Source organism: Nomascus leucogenys, chromosome 9 (genome assembly GCF_006542625.1).
Source record: "Nomascus leucogenys isolate Asia chromosome 9, Asia_NLE_v1, whole genome shotgun sequence".
Classification (NCBI taxonomy): domain Eukaryota; kingdom Metazoa; phylum Chordata; class Mammalia; order Primates; family Hylobatidae; genus Nomascus; species Nomascus leucogenys.
Genome location: NC_044389.1, coordinates 103,541,301 through 103,557,920, shown reverse-complemented (window position 1 = coordinate 103,557,920; position 16,620 = coordinate 103,541,301).

Below are 16,620 nucleotides of genomic sequence, written 5' to 3'. Positions count from 1 at the left end.
AAAAAAATCAAAACAAAAAAAACAACAACTAGGTGTGCCTGTGGTTATGTGGGAAGACGGTAAGTCTATAAAAGAAGAAACAGTTGGGAAGGTCAAAGAGGATTTGCAAATGCAAAGCAGGAAATGTTTCGGGGTGGGGATTGTACTTTTTTTTTTTTTAGATGGAGTGTCGCTCTGTCTCCCAGGGTGAAGTGCGGTGGCACAATCTCAGCTCACTGCAGCCTCCACCTCCCAGGTTCAAGCGATTCTCCTGCCTCAGTCTCCTGAGTAGCTGGGACTGCAGGTGCACACCACCATACCTGGCTGATTTTCACATTTTTAGTAGGGACAGTATTTCACCATGTTGGTTGGACTGGTCTTGAACTCCTGGCCTCAAGCGATCTGCCTGTCTTGGCCTCCCAAAGTGTTGGGATCACAGGCGTGAGCTGCCGTGCCCAGCTGGATTGCAATTTTAAATAGCATAATCAGAGAGGCTTCATGGAGGAGGTAATATTTGAGGAAAGACCTGAAGAAGGTAAGGGAGTAGGCACTGAAGATATTGGGGGAACAGTGCTCCCCCAGACATCTGGGCAGCCAGGCACAGGGACCCCAAGCAGAAAAGAGTCCTGTGAGGGTTTCGTGTTTTCTTTACAATTTGTCAATGTGGACACCATACTCACACCAGAGAACAGCAAGTTTCCTACCTGGCTTCTCTGCCTCCCTCCTTCCCTCCCTCCCTCCCTCCTTCCCTCCCTCCCTCCCTCCTTCCTTCCTTTCTTCCTTTCTAACTTTCTTCCTTCCGTCCTCCCTTTCTTCCCAATATGCCCCACTTCAATGGATGAGTTTTCCAGCTCCCTCGGCTGTCTTCTGCATTGCACATGACAAGTATCCACTAAATATTCATTCATTAGAAACAGACAGACGATGCTGTGCCTCTGTAGCTCTCTAGCATCTACCATAGCACAGATCTCAAGAAGACCCACAAGATACATTTGTCAACTAGTCAATGGCCTCTTATGGGGCCCTGTGCTGTGTGCTGAGGCTACAGGGAGGAGCAAAGCCTCCTATTTGGGGGCCCACTTCTGCAGTTAAGTTCATCTGGTGTCCTTTGTAATACTGCAAACAGAACTTCTTACGCTGTAGCTGAATGACAGAAATATCCCATTCCAAACCTCTGATGGAAACTGGCCAAGTCAGTGTGTGAGAGGAAGAAGGAAGGTAAGAGGTGGAGGAGGTGGAAGGAGGGAACTTCAAGGTCTTTCGGCGCAATGGTGTGGTTGGCCTGTGGGAAACTCAGTGGCTGTGAATTCAGCTTCATTTTGCCCAGCGTTCAGGGGCTGCTCAGTGCCGGAGAACCACATGCTGCCTATGAAAATGCAAAGTAAAACCAAGGAGGCGTGTCAGAGAGCCACGATTCGCACATTTTAACTAAAAACACAGCTATAAATCATGTTTATCACCATATGGAAGTCATTATGGAAAGTGGGAGACAAATAGACATGAAGAAACAAAAATTAGGATTTCATCTGCCCTGATTCTTAGTCATTTATTACCATCCGGCTGGGCACACACTTTAGGAACCACAACAAGCAAGATTACCCAACCGGAAACACCTTGTCGCCTCAATTAGATTGAATTTTATCTTAGCTGTGATATAGAGCAACAGTGATTTTTTTTTTTTAACTGGAAGGAAAAGATGAAAAACATCTTTTTCTTCAGGATTGACATTTCTTAACACAGATTACGGCAGGCAGGCAGTTGACTTCTTTTCTTACCCTGACGATTTTGTTATCTTCTGCAGAACATAATCACTTCAGTGTCATTCCAGCCACAAGCACAGGGATCTAGTCACTCATTCGTTCCCCCATTTGATAGAGGCAGGAGACAGCCAAATGATCAGGCCAGTAGGGAAGGGTCCCCAGAGAACACCCGGCCTGCCCAGGTCGTTGTGCACAGGTGGCTTATCTAAACATGCCCACGGTCAAAAATCCCATCCCTTCACACCTGCGCAGTAAGGAAAATAAACCACTGTGGAGTGACTCAGACTAAGGGCCCACCTGCCCACTGGAAGAATGGGGTGGACCCACGAGGAATTCCCCTTAAGCAGGGGAGGAGTCTGGACTTTTGGACTCATGGGTGGCAGCCTGGTATTCAATTTGTGAGGCGGAAGCCTGAAGGCAGGACCCTTCTTTAACTGAGAGCTTTCCTTTTGCTTAATCAGTTCCGCCCTCCTCACCCTTCAATGTGTCCGCGTGCCTATTTTTTCCTGGCTGTGAGACAAGAACCTGGATTAAGCTGAACTAAGGAGCAAAAATCCTTGAATCACATTCATGGCCCTGTGCTGTGTGCTGAGGCTACAGGGAGGAAAATGACAGTCAAGGACCCTGCCCTCAAGAAGTTTAGAGTCTGGAAAGGGACACAGGCATTAAAAAAGTAATTTCAGGCCAGGCACAGTAGCTCACATCTGTAATCCCAGCACTTGGGAGGCCGAGGTGGGTGGATCACCTGAGGCCAAGAGTTAAAGACCAGTCTGGCTAACACGGTGAAACCCCGTCTCTACTAAAAATACAAAAATTAACCAGGCATGGTGGCAGGTGCCTGTAATGTCAGCTACTTGGGAGGCTGAGGCAGGAGAATCACTTGAACCCAGGAGGCGGAGGTTACAATGAGCCAAGATTCCACCACTGCACTCCAGCCTGGGCAACAGAGCAAGACTCCGTCTCAAAAAAAAAATTAATCTCATGCAAAAACACCCTTGCAGACACACCAGAAATCATGTTGGATCAAACTGACAAGTTGACACAAAAAATTAACCATCACAGGGGTGGTGAGGAATGAAGTTGGAAAGTGCAACATGGGCAGATGTACCAGGGCCTTGCAGGCAATGCTAAGAGTGTTTATCTTTATTATAAGAGCATTGCGTAGCCAGTACAGGGCTTCAAAACAAGGCAAGAAATACTCCATTTAGTATGGGGAAAAGATTGCTTTGATTGTTGTTCAGGGAAGAGACAGGTCTGGACGAATTCAAGGAACACTGCATAGAAGTGACATTTAGGTTAGGTCTTGAAGATGGAGAAGGATTCAGTTACTTGGAGAAAGTAAGCAAATTCTAAATAAGAGAAATGCATTAGCTAAGGAAGAAAGATGGCAGCCAAGGATATTCAACAATGAAAGTATCTTGAATGATAGGAATAGGGAACGTCAGGGGAGAAGGAATCTAAAATGAGCATAGCAAGGTGGCTGGGGGAGAATCACAGAGGGCCTTGAGTAGTAAGATAAGGAAACCATAGCTCCATTCTATCGAATTTGATGGTTTCTTTGAGCAAGTGATTGACATATCAAGTCTCTTTTAGGAAGATGACTGATATGGTTTGGATCTGTGTCCCCCCTCAAATCTCATGTTGAAATGTAATCCCCAATGCTGGAGGTGGGGCCTGGTGGGAGGTAATTGGATCGTGAGGGCAGATTTCTCATGAATATCCTAGTGCCACCCCCTTGGGGACTGTCTTGGTGATAGAGAATGAGTTTTCATGAGATCTGGTTGTTTAAAAGTGTGTGGCACCTCCTGCCTCACTCTCTTCCTCCTGTTCCGGCCATGTGAAGTGCTGGCTCCTCATTTTCCTTCTACCATAACTGGAAGCTTCCTGAGGCCTCACCAGAAGCAGATGCTGCCATGCTTCCTGTATAGCCTGCAGAACCGTGAGCCAATTAAATCTCTCCTTATAAATTACCCAGTCTCAGGTACTTCTTTATAGCAGTGTGAGAACAGACTAATACAATGACTACTGATGATAGTGGATTGGCCACTGGAGAGAATGCTGATAGAGCAGAGAGCACTTGGGGAGAAACCATTAAACACTGAAAGAGGAAGAGGTGGTGGAGATACAGTGGAGAGAACAAATACAATAGACTTATCTGAGGTCAAATCAACAGAACCCAGCAACGGATCAGACATGGAGAGAAAGCAGAAAGAGTGAAATAAAACTCCACGGTTCTAGTCCTCCTGCCTTGGCCTCCCAAAGTGCTGGTATTACAGGCCTGAGCCACAAAGTCTGGCCAACCATGAGGTCTAATGAGACACCTTGTAAGGGCATTTAGAGCTCACAGGGGAGATAGGGAACATAAAAGAAAATGGAACCTTAGGAAGTCAACATCTGGCAGAGGAGATGAGTGCAGAGGCAGAAGCAGTGGGGAGAAATCAATGAAGAATAAAAAAATAGGAATGAGAAGGGTCTTTCCCCCTTTTCCATCACACTCAGATAGAAACTAGCACTCACATCCCTGCGTGAACCCGGGAGGCAGAGGCTGCAGTGAGCGGAGATCGCACCACCCCACTCCAGCCTGGGCGACACAGCAAGACTCTGGTAGAGAAGGGATTTCGATCAGGGTGGCAAAGATGAAGCCACAAGACCCCAGTTGCCAGGGGGAAATTCGCACGAAAGCCACAAACTAAGAAGAGTCAGGGCCAGGCGCGGTGGCTCACGCCTGTAATCCCAACACTTTCGGAGGTTGAGACAGGAGGATCACTTGAGGCCAGGAGTTTGACATCAGCCTGGCCAACATGGTGAAACTCTGTTTCTACTAAAAATACAAAAATTAACCAGGTGTGGTGGTGCGCACCTATAATCCAGCTGCTTAAGAGGCTGAGACAGGAGAATTGCTTGAACCCGGGAGGCGGGATTGCAGGGAGCTGAGATTGTGCCACTGCACTCCAGCCTGGGTGACAGAGCGAGACTCTGTCTGAAAAAAAAAAAAAAAAAAAAAAGGAAGAGTCGGGAAACCACAGCCCATGAGCCAGATCTATCCTGCCTGCTGCCCGGTTTTGTGCAACACATGGGCTAAGAATGTTTTTACATTTTGAAATGGTTAAAAAAAAAACCAAAAGAAGAACACTACTTCATGACATGTGAAAATTATTTGAAATTCAAATTTCAACACCCAGAAATAGTTTCACTGGAGCGCAGTCACCCTCAGCTGTTCACATATTGTCTGTGGCTGCTTCAGGCTGCAGGACGGAGTTGAGTCAGCGTGAAGGAGACTGTGTGGTCCACAGAGTCTAAAATATTTCCCGGCCAGGCGCCATGGCTCACACCTGTAATCTAAGCACTTTGGGATACTGAGGAGGGAGGATCGTTTGAGCCCAGGAGTTCGAGACCAGCCTGGGCAACACAGCAAGATTTCGTCTCTACAAAAAAAATGGTTTTTTTTTTTGAGACGAAGTCTTGCTCTGTCGCCAGGCCGGAGTGCAATGGTGCTATCTCAGCTCACTGCAACCTCTGCCTTCCAGGTTCAAGCGATTCTCCTGCCTCAGCCTCTTGAGTAGCTGGGACAACAGACGTGTGCCACCACACCCAGCTAATTTTTGTACTTTTAGTGGAGGCGGGGTTTTGCCATGTTGGCCAGGATGGTCTCGAACTCCTGACCTCAAGCAATCCACCTGCCTCGGCCTCCCAAAGTGCTGGAATTACAGGCATGAACCTGTAATGTGCCCAGCCATTTTTTTTTTTTTTTTTTTAAGACAGAGTCTTGCTCTGTCACCCAGGCTGGAGTGCAGTGGTGCGATCTCAGCTCACTGCAGCCTCTGCCTCCTGGGTTCAAGCAATTCTCCTGTCTCAGCCTCCCAAGTAGCAGGGACTACAGGTGCACGCCACCATGCCCAGCTAATTCCTGTATTTTTAGTAGAGAAGAGGTTTTGCCATGTTGGCCAGGCTGGACAAAAAAAAAATTTATTTAATTAGCTGGGCAGGGTGGTGCATTCCTGTAATCCCGGCTACACAGAGGACTGAGGTGAGAGGATGGCTCATGCCCAGAGGTCGAGGCTGCAGTGAGCTACGATTGTGCCACTGCACTCCAGCCTGGGTGACAGAGTGAGACTCTGTCTCAAAATAAAATAAAATAAAATATTTTCTATCTGGCTCCTTTCAGAAAAAGTTTGCCTACCCTTGCACTGGAAGCAGGAGGGAAAGAGATGGGCTTGTTGGAAACCAGGAAAGGAGAAATTGACAGAGCTGCAGGGGGCAATCCCTTTCCACCTTCACCCAGGACTGAGGTCATGTCATACAAAAGCCCTGTGTTGTTCAGAGGACCAGAGGAGTGAGACCAACAAACTGCAGTGCATGTTGGCACGTTACTTACAGATGCGCATTTGGATTTTTATTATGGTTGTTGCTCTATTGTATGTTTGTGTGTTTCCTTATTACATTTATTTATTTATTTATTTACCTATTTATTTATTTATTTTGAGATGGAGTCTTGCTCTGTCACCCAGGCTGTAGTGGAGTGAAATGGTGTGATCTCCGCTTACTGCAACGTCTGCCTCCCAGGTTCAAGCGATTCTCCTGCCTCAGCCTCCTGAGTAGCCGGGATCACAGACACACGCCACCATGCCTGGCTAATTTTTGTATTTTTAGTAGAGATAGGGTTTTGCCATGTTGGTCAGGCTGGTCTCGAACTCCTGACCTCAAGCGATTCACCTGCCTCGGCCTCCCAAAGTGCTGGAATTACAGCCATGAACCACTGCGCCCGGCCTCTATTACCTTTAAAAGTGCTCCTTGAAGAGAAAATCCACTCTGCCGTTTCAAGCTTGACTTCCCTCCCCAGTCTTAGGGACTGACCACTGGGGCAGAGTGACATTTTCCGACAGTGCTGGCTCATTATTTTCCTCCTGGAATTGCAAATCCAAGGGTCAAGTGGTACAGCCTGCACCCATCCAGAAGGGGAGGGAATCCCACCAGAGGTGCCCTGAAACAAAGAAAACAAATAACTTCAAAACCACATCCTAAAATCTGGACCTGTGACAGGACAGATGGAACTCTGGATTGTTTGATTCTATCAGCAGAACAGAGGAAGGAAATGTTTTAAAACGAGATTATGTTATTTTCCCCAGTTATTATGAAACCTTCCTGAAATGAACTTTAAATATCAGCCACCACTTTCATGGGGCTGAATGGGATTCAGCGGTTAGGAGCGTTGCAGGGAAGTGGGGCAGGGCAGAGGTGGGACAAATTGCAGATCCCTGTGGGGTCCCTTGGCTAGGTGACAGTTAGTCTATAAAACACAGCTGTGTGTGTTAGGGAGGGAATGGTGTCTTTAAAAAACTCTGTGCCCAATAGGAACATTAATTAAAGGGTCTTTTTTCAAAGGACATTAATCATAATGAATAAAAAGCCTTCTGCGACTTTTGCCCTCAATGAGAAAATGACTGACAACTACTTATCGTATAGAGAAGAAAAAATATCCTAGAAGTTATGAAAATTTCCCCAAAGTGAAATCATGCAATAATCCTTTATAATGCTAGGCTTGCTAGACAGAATTTTCCAGAGGAAGCTGTCTATATCATCCAGCCCCAAGCCCTGCTGAATAATACACGATAGCTGCATCATTAGTGTCCTCTAGCCAAATGACTGACCAGGCAGGATGACATGATGTGGTCGCTTGTCCCCTCTGCGTGGGTGTCCTCCCACACATGCCTCTCTATGCCAGGGTTCCTCAAGACCCTCTGAGAGTCAGCTCCTGTATCCAACCGCTTACCTGACATTGCCTCCGAGAAGTCTTAGAACGCCTGAAATGTAAAGGTCTTCCCCAGGCTCCTCCCAGTCTTCACCTCCCTATAAATGGCATCAACACCCATCCACTCATCAAGCCAGAACTTAGGATTCATCCCCAATTCTTCCCTCTCCCCCGACATCCGATTCATCAGCAGATTCTGGGGCTTCACTCTCCCAGGGATCTCTCCCGTCTGAGGCTTTCCCTCCAGTGGTTTATTGCTGCTATCATGGTCTGGGTGAGCATCATCTAGACTTGCCCTGGACTAGTGCAAAAGTCTCCTGCGTCTTCTCTCTTCGTCTGTTCTCAGGGCCCACAGCCAGACCATTCTCTACAGAGTTAAAAAGAATGACTTCTGAAGGAGTGAATAAGCCCGCATCATTGCCCTGCTTAAGATCCTTCGGCGACTTCCCATAGCATTTAGAATACAATGCAAACTTTTCTGCAGCCTTGCAACCCCTGCTTGAATTGGTCTGGCTATTTCTCTAGTTTCTTCTCAACCCCACTTTCCTCACCTGGTATTCCAGCAGCTTCGGGATTTCACAGTCTTCAGACACTCTTGTGCCTTCCCACTTCTAAGCCTCTGTGTTTTCGGTTCCCTGTGCCAGGAACGTTCACCCACTGCTCCCCAACTTCAGAGACCACCATTTTGGATACATAGCATTGGCCTGACATTCTTTTTCTTTTAACTGTCAGACATCAGGGCTGACCTAACTGTCACTACTGGAGTTCAATATGGCCCCCAAAAGAGCACCCTGCCGCTGTAAGTTCTGAGCCCATTGAGAAATGAGACAAAGAATCTAGGCAGATGGAGACCAAATGCATCAGCTATATTTCTTACAAAACTGATATTGGAGAATGTGGCATATGATACCTGCAAACAAGTGGTTTCCTAATACCAATCCCAGATTGGATTTACCCACCCAGTCAGAGGCCATGCAGGGTCTGGACAGACCCCCGATGTGGGGGGTCTCAGGGCCTTAGTGCAGCCCTCCTGGCACCCCCAGCTTCCTTGTAAGATTGTGCATGTTTGTCCCATCAGTTCGTGAACTTCCTAAAGCAGACACCAGGCAGAATAAAGAATACAGGGAAAGGCCGGGCACAGTGGCTCATGCCTAGTAATCCCAGCACTTTGGGAGGCCAAGGCGGGTGGATTGCTTGAGCTCAGGAGTTCGAGACCAGCCTGGGCAATATAGCAAGACCCTGTCTCTAGCAAAAATACAAAAAAAATAGCCAGATGTGGTGATGTGGGCCTGTGGTCCCAGCTACTTGCGAGGCCCGGAGTGGGAGGGTGGCTTGAGCCTAGCATGGAGAGGTTGCAGTGAGCTGTGATCACATCATTGCACTCCAGCCTGGGCGACAGAGCAAGACTCTGTCTCAAAAAAAAAAAAAAAAAAAAAAAAAAGAACGGAGGGGAACAAATATCGTGGGAACAGTTGTTATGACTTTGAGGCATTTATTACCACATTAGGGGTGACGTACATTGCAAATGAAATCCCAGCTAGGGTGGGACTTTAAACAAAATATGAGCCAGCACAGAGGACCCTAGCAGGGCTGGCCCAGCCATGAAAACCCCAGTTCCAGAGAGCTCTGTCTCTTCTGGGCTCAGCTAGAGGGTATAAAGAGGCCAAGGGAAGTTCTTTCCTCCTCACAAAACAGTCACAGGGCCTTGTGTGATTTTTCTTCTTCTTTCTTTCCTGTTCTTCCCCTCCCCCTCCCCCCCCCTCCCCCTCCCCCTCCCCCTCCTCCTCTCCTCCGCTCCCTCCTCCTTCTCCTCCTCTCCCTCCTCCTCCTTCTCTTCCTTCTCCTTTTCAATCATTCTAGAAACAGAAAAAGTGTCTGCCCATGACTTTAGGGTTAAATGGTTCAATCCATGTCACAATAGCGTTGACATCCTGGTGATAAAATGGGCCCTCAGACATTAAATTAATCTTGTTTTAAAACCAGTGCTGCTGCATTTGAAGTCTCTCTCTTCCAAAGAGATCTAAGCCACCCCCATACAATATATATGTGGTAGTAATCATTGTGCAGGCATTTCTGAGAAGTGGTATAATCACTACTTAAATCCACAATCTGTCTAACTCTGCGCCCTCTCACGCTAGCATTTACATTCTTTGCTAAGGGTGATATTTAAGCCTGAAATACTGCCTAGAAAGAGGTAGAAGGCACTTCCATGTAGGACAGGCAGCCCATGGGGGAAGCCTAACCTACTGGATTGAGGACAGCAGGAAACAGAGTTATTAAAACGTACGTCACAGCCAGATGGAACAAGCTCTGTTCCCAGGACAGAGCTCTGTTCCCTTAGCCCCCACTCCGGCCCCGCTTCCAGGGGATCCTGGAGGCCCTGGGACTAAACAGAGAGGTGTTGCTATTTATTGCTACTGAGAAAGACTCCTTTAGAGCTCGGTGTACATACAGAAACATGTCCAAGGACCTAGGTAGGTAAATTTGTACAATAAATCCTTAAAGAATCCCCACTGCCCCACTGTGTTCCACATGCGACTTCTAAATATGCTGCGTCCTTCAGGGGCTTCTTCCTTTCCAAAGGCAGCGGTGTCTATGGCGACCTTCAACTTCAACTGTCAGCCAAGGAAGGGATGTGCCCAGGGGAACTTACTTGAACCCACACTATTTGTAGGCAGCACTCACTGCCTCTAAAACCAGATTAAAAATGGTGCATTTATTGCACACCCCTCCTCTCTCCTCTCTCTCAGACAGACAGACAGACAGACACACACACACATGCACACATCCAGTGGCAGGGGTGTGGACTCCCAGCCGCCCGCCCAGGCAGTCTGGGCTGTACACACAGTAGTTGTTTAATAGGTGTTTGCTGAGTAAATGCATTCGTGGATGACAACGCACAGAGAAGCAGAAATGACATCCACCTCCGAACAGGAATGTGAGCTTCGGTTCCCCTTTAATGGTGAATTTGCTGTGGGAGTGGCCCCTGCCTTTCTCAGTGGGGCCCTGGAAACGTGGAGACAAGAACCTGAGTGGTAGAAGATAAACACTGAGGCATGGTGGGCTAGGAAGGTAGGGAAGGTCGGATCCCAGGGCCCCAAATGTCCCCTGGCTCCAGAATGGGGTCCCTGGTAAGCCTTCCTTCATGTTCATCTCCTGCGTGGAAATCCAGAAGCTGCCTCACTTCTAGAACCCTCTGACCAGAGCCCCTCTGCTTGGCGCCTCCCAGAATCACACAAGGAAAAGAATCTGCCTTGGGGTATATACCCAGCAATGGGATTGCTGGGTCAAATGGTATTTCCGGTTCTCAGTCTTTGAGGAATCGCCACAGAGACATGCACACATAGGTTCACTGCAGCACTATTCACGATAGCAAAGACATGGAATCAACCAAATGCCCATCGACGATAGACTAAAGAAAATATAGTACATATACACCACGGAATACTATCCAGCCATAAAAAGGAACGAGATCATGTCCTTTGCAGGGACATGGATGAAGCTAGAAGCCATCATCCTCAGCAAACCAACTCAGGAACAGGAAGCCAAACACCGCATGTTCTCTTATAAGTGGGAGCTGAACAATGAGAACACATGGACACAGGGAGGGGAACATCCCACACTGGGGCCTGTTGGGGGAGGACAAGGACGGGGAGAGCATTAGGGAACAGAGCTAATGCATGCTGAGCTTCATATCTAGGTGATCGGTTGACAGGTGCAGCAAACCACCATGACACACGTTTACCTATGTAACAAACCTGCATATCCTGCACATATTACTTTAAAGAACCCCCCCCTCCCCCGCCAAAAAAAAAAGAATCTGCCTTTGATATTCCAGGCCTGCCTGATTGCTGGAGATGCACATCCTTAGTGACCATCGGAGCAAGGCCGTGGGGAGGGCTGGGCCCTGAGACCCAGGAGTGGCCCTGCCTGGCCATTTGCTCAAGAAGTATGCAAGCCGGATCTACAGCCGGTGCACCTTGTTCTTCCGGGCACCAGAGGCCCACGTGAAACCTCTCAGAGGAGACAGAAGAAGGCCACCTTTCATCTCAATGAGCCAACAGCCTCACATCTTTAAGTCCTGCCTAATCTTACGAGTCATGAGTCATCGCTTCTTCCCTGCCAAGTCATTCAGGATTCAGTGACTCCAGCTGCCCTCAGGATCTGATGGAATCCTGAAGGCAGAGTTCTGAGACTGCAGTCCAGGATACAGAAGCCCCCGGCTCCGTACGGGCCTCCTTGGCTTCCAGGCAGGACCCACCCCAAAGCCCTCATGGCGGCAGAGGCCTGTTTTCAGGTCTATTTTTAAAGATCTCTAGGGGAAGTGGTTTCTGAATGCTCTGTAGGAAGAGGCTGTGAACAGAGATTGTTTCATTTGCTCGGGGCTGGCAACAAACGGCCGTACAACCCGTTCTCACCGCGCCAGTGTGTTAAAAAGCACGGCAGACTATGAATACCTTTTGCCAGTTGGACTGGTTATGGAAACCGATGGCTTCCCCTACAACTGGGGAGGCTGCCAGCCCGGGTTTCTTGGGACAGTCCCTGAATATCTTGGTCTAGCTTCGAATGCACTTGCTTTATGAGTCACCGTTCAATTAAAATAAAAGTGGCCAAGGAAAAAGAATCGAAGGAAAAGACAGGAAAACTGTGCAGAGGTTCCAAAGCAAGAACGCATTTATGTAACAGGCATGCCTTACTCTAAAATCACCAACACAAAATCCCAATTTACAATACAGAAATTGCCTAGAATAGAGGCAATTATACTCATGGCAGAACGTGAATGATTTCATTTTACCAAGAAAACAAAGAAAGAAAATTCATCAGAAGTTTCCTTTTAGTCTCTTCTCTAATAAATTTTAACTATTACTAAACTGTCAGAAATCTGATTTACATCTGACTTTTTCCAATCCCCCTGTATTGTATAAAGTAATCCCTTCTTGGATTCTGAAGCTGGCCACCTAAGCTTGGAAAACACCAAATGCTTTTGTAATTCTAGATAATAAGAAGTGCTCGTTTGGCATGAAAGAACATGAACTATAAACACCAGCTCATCAAAGGACTTCAAACGTCTTAACAAGGAAAGAAAACAATCCAGTCCAGGAGCCAAACATGATAACAAACCCAACTCATAGAAGGCTTCAGTCATCAGGCACCGAGCCAACAGCGGCTGCGCTCCCGGCTTCTTCCTCTTTTGTAGCTTAACAAGTTAGAGAGGCGGGGGTTGGGTTCACCACGTTTACCATTGGGTTGATGTTATTTTTTTAAAACCACTTTATTGAAGTATGGTTGGCATGTTAAAAAAAAAAAAAGCTGTATATATTTAATGTCTACATTTCAACGAGTTTGGGGATAAAGTATACAATGGTGAAACCATTACCACCTCAAATCTAAAAACACATCCATCACCTCCCAAAGATTCCTCCTGCCCTGTTTATTATTATTTGTGTGTGCACACATCTCTGTTTGTGTTAAAAACACAGCACAAGGCTGGGCACAGTGGGTCATGCCTGTAATCTCAGCGCTTTGGGAGACCGAGGTGGGAGGATCACTTGAGCTAAGGAGTTCGAGACCTGCCTGGACAATATCCTATCGCTACAAAAAAATATATAAAAATTAGCCGGGCGTGGTGGTGCACACATGTAGTCCCCGCTACTCGGGAGGCTGAGATGGGAGGATCGCTTCAGCCCAAGAGTTTGAGACTGCAGTGAGCTATGATTGTACCACTGTACTCCAGCCTGGGCAACCAAGCAAGATCCTGTCTCCAAAAAATAAAGAACACAGGGCCAGGTGCGGTGGCTCAGGCCTGTAATCTCAGCACTTTGGAAGCCCGAGGCAGACAGATCACAAGGTCAAGAGATCAAGACTACCCTGGTCAACATGGTGAAACCCGTCTCTACTAAAAATACAAAAATTAGCTGGACTTGGTGGTGGGTGCCTGCAGTCCTAGCTACTCAGGAGGCTGAGGCAGGAGAATCGCTTAAACCCAGGAGGCAGAGGTTGCAGTGAGCCGAGATTGCCCCACTGCACTCCAGCCTGGCCACAGAGCAAGACTCCATCTCAAAAAGAAAAAAAAAAAAACACGAAAAAAAAAAGAACGCAACATAAGATCTACCCTCTGCACATTTACGTATGCAATACAGGAGGGTTAGCTCTAGAAACTATACTGTATAATAAATCCCTAGAACTTGTTGATGTTGCATAACTGAAGCTTTGTATCATTTAACCATTGCCCCACCCCCTGGTGACCACCATTTGACGCCCTGCTTCTATGCGTTTCACTATTTTAGACTCCACAGAGAAATGACGTCTTATTTTGATCTAATATTTAAAGTGAGGTTTAGACTTGGCAAAGGCAGGAGAAGAGGAGCACAGGGTCCTTGTGGACCCGTTTCTAGTCACCCTCTTTCCCACATCTGGCCCAAAGCAGGATGAAAGCCCAGGGCCAAACTGTAAAGCAGATGAAGCGACCCTTAGCTTCCTCAGCCCTCCCTCCCTGGTCACTGTCTCACTCTTTCCTTCTTCCCACAGGTCCTCCCAGTCCTGTGTCCTCCTAGAAACCAGACCCTGAGGAGGAATGTGGCCATGCCTCTCTGAGTAGCAGCTGCATCTGGCAGGTTGACAAAGCCTTCAGGACGTGGAATGCGCTCTAACTGGAATTTCAGATGTCAGAAGGAAGGGAGGCACTGGGCAAAACCTCACTTTTTGATGGGGAAGAAAGGTACAGAATGAAATCACAATGAGGCCCAATGTGAGCCACGTGTGAGACCAGGCCCAGTGCAGCGGGTAGACCAGTTGCTCAGGAGAAACCGCTGTTCAAGGCCATGGATCCATCTTCTTAAACCCCTTTGATCGACTACTTATCTAGTGGACAAGAGTGACCCCGACCGCTGCCAGCTCTTCCGATGTGGCCTCAGTAGTGCTCTAGGTGGGAAGGGGGACGGCTCTGACTCACAGAAGAGAAGTCTCCCCTCCAAAAACAATCCAGACATAGGGTCAAGGGGAGTATTTGGGGATAGAAAATGGCATCAGAAGTCATCCGACCTGGCCCTGTCTGCAGGTGTTCTGGGCTTGTGCCATGTAAACACACAGGAAGATGTCTCATCACCAGCCTTGCCTGGAGAACCAGTTCCACCTGCCCACTGCCTGCAGCTGCTTGGAGGGCAGGCCCAGGAAAAGCCTCAGTGAGACCCTATTCCTGGGCAGAAATGCCTCCCTGGACAGCCACACCAAGGCGTCTGAAATATTTTATCTTGGGTGGGGAAAGAATGAGAAGTAGATGAGCTGTAGCAACGATCTTTTCTATTTCCTCCTCTAGCTTGCTCACAAAGTGGTTCCCCAAGTTGCAGACCCCACAAGTTAGCACTTAGGGCCTGAGCCAAGTTATAGCGTCGGTCCCACCTTAGGGCCAGGGGCCAGCCGTCTGCCCTCAGCCATCCTTGGCTGCAGAATGCCCCTGTGGCAGGGACGCCTCCCAGCCTCCCAGGCAGGTGGGCAGCTGAGTTGTCAGCAGCAATGCTGCCTGTCCAAGGAGATTCGGGGGTCAGCAGTATCTGTTGCAGTGTGACACATCATAGGGCACTGCAAGTGACTTCAGGGTCAGGTTTTCCTCCAGGCAGGTTTCTGTATCTGTCACTGGCACAGGTGTTTCTTTCTTCCTTCCTTCCTTTTTCCTTCCCTACCTTCCTCCTTTCCTTCCTCCCTCCCTTCCTTCCTTTCAACAGAGTCTCACTCTGTTGCCCAGGCTGAAGTGCAGTGGCACAGTCTTGGCTCACTGCACCCTCCGCCTCCTGGGCTCAAGAGATTCTCCTGCCTCAGCCTTCTGAGTAGCTGGGATTACAGGTGCCTGCCACCACATGTGGCTAATTTTTGTATTTTTAGTAGAGACAGTTTTGCCATGTTGGCCAGGCTGGTCTCAAACCCCTGGGCTCAAGTGATCCACCGGCCTTGGCCACTCAAAGTGCTGGGATTACAGGCATGAGCCATGGCACTGGCCCTTTTTCTCATTATTATGCCTGCAGGTCTGCGCTGGGGCCCCAACCTTCTGTTTCTGTCTTAGAGGGAGGTTGGATTCTCCTTGACATACTTCACTCCTTATCTTGTTGCTTTTGTGCCTACCCTTCTGAACGACAGTTTGGGGACAGAGATTTTGAAGTTAGAGCCACTTTCCTGTACCTAGTAACTTGGCAGGAAGAAATCTCAGAGAGAGATTCAGCTGGAGGCTGGCATTGCCTTTGCTGGAGAAGCTGCGTCCTGTCTTCTCGGCTGAGACTGTGAAACGTCTTGTTCCAGATTTCACTCTACTTAATTAGGGCATTCTTCCTGCCATATGGAGGCCTCGAGTCTTGCAGTCACTGCTTTACATTTTGTGGAACTCTGGAAAGGGGCCAGGATCCTGAGAGCCTGGGGGTATGTCGGAGCTTTTATCCTATGATATTTCCTATCTCCTGAGGCTGCTTCATTTGTTCCAGAGAGTTCGTGAGAAATGTCGGGATTGTCTGGATTAACCTTCCTTTATTGGAGTGGGGGTTTAACCTTCCTATATACAGTCCTGCTTTATCGGAGGGGGGTGATGAAAGTGGAGTCCGGAGCTGCTTTGGGTTATGCCAGAGTCGTGTTTCTTTCTTCGACAACACTTTTCATTTTTTTTTTTTTTTTTTAGACAGGATCTCGTTTTGTCACCCAGGCTGGAGTGCAGTAGCACAAACAGCTTACTGCAGCCTCGACCTCCTGGACTCAAGCCCACGAGTAGCTGGAACTACAGGTGTGTGCCACCACGCCTAGCTAATGTTCTGTAACTTTTGTAGAAGAGGTTTCGTCATGTTGCCCACGCTGGTCTCAAACTCCTGGGCTCACGGGATCCTCCCACCGTGGCTTCCCAAAGTTCTGGGATTACAGGCGTGAGCCACCGCACCCGACCGATTTTCAACATTTTTAATGTGGGCTTGTACTTGTTTCCATGTTTGGCCGCTGACAGTGATTTTCTTTGCTGGACATGACCATGTTTTGCTGAATGATTTAGGCTTTGGCGGGGGGAGAGAGACCTGTGCTCTGGCCTTATTTACTCTTGAGAAAATACAGGCGCATGGATACAGCAGCCAGCGTTCCCTGGTAGGGTGTGGGCAGCAGCAGGCT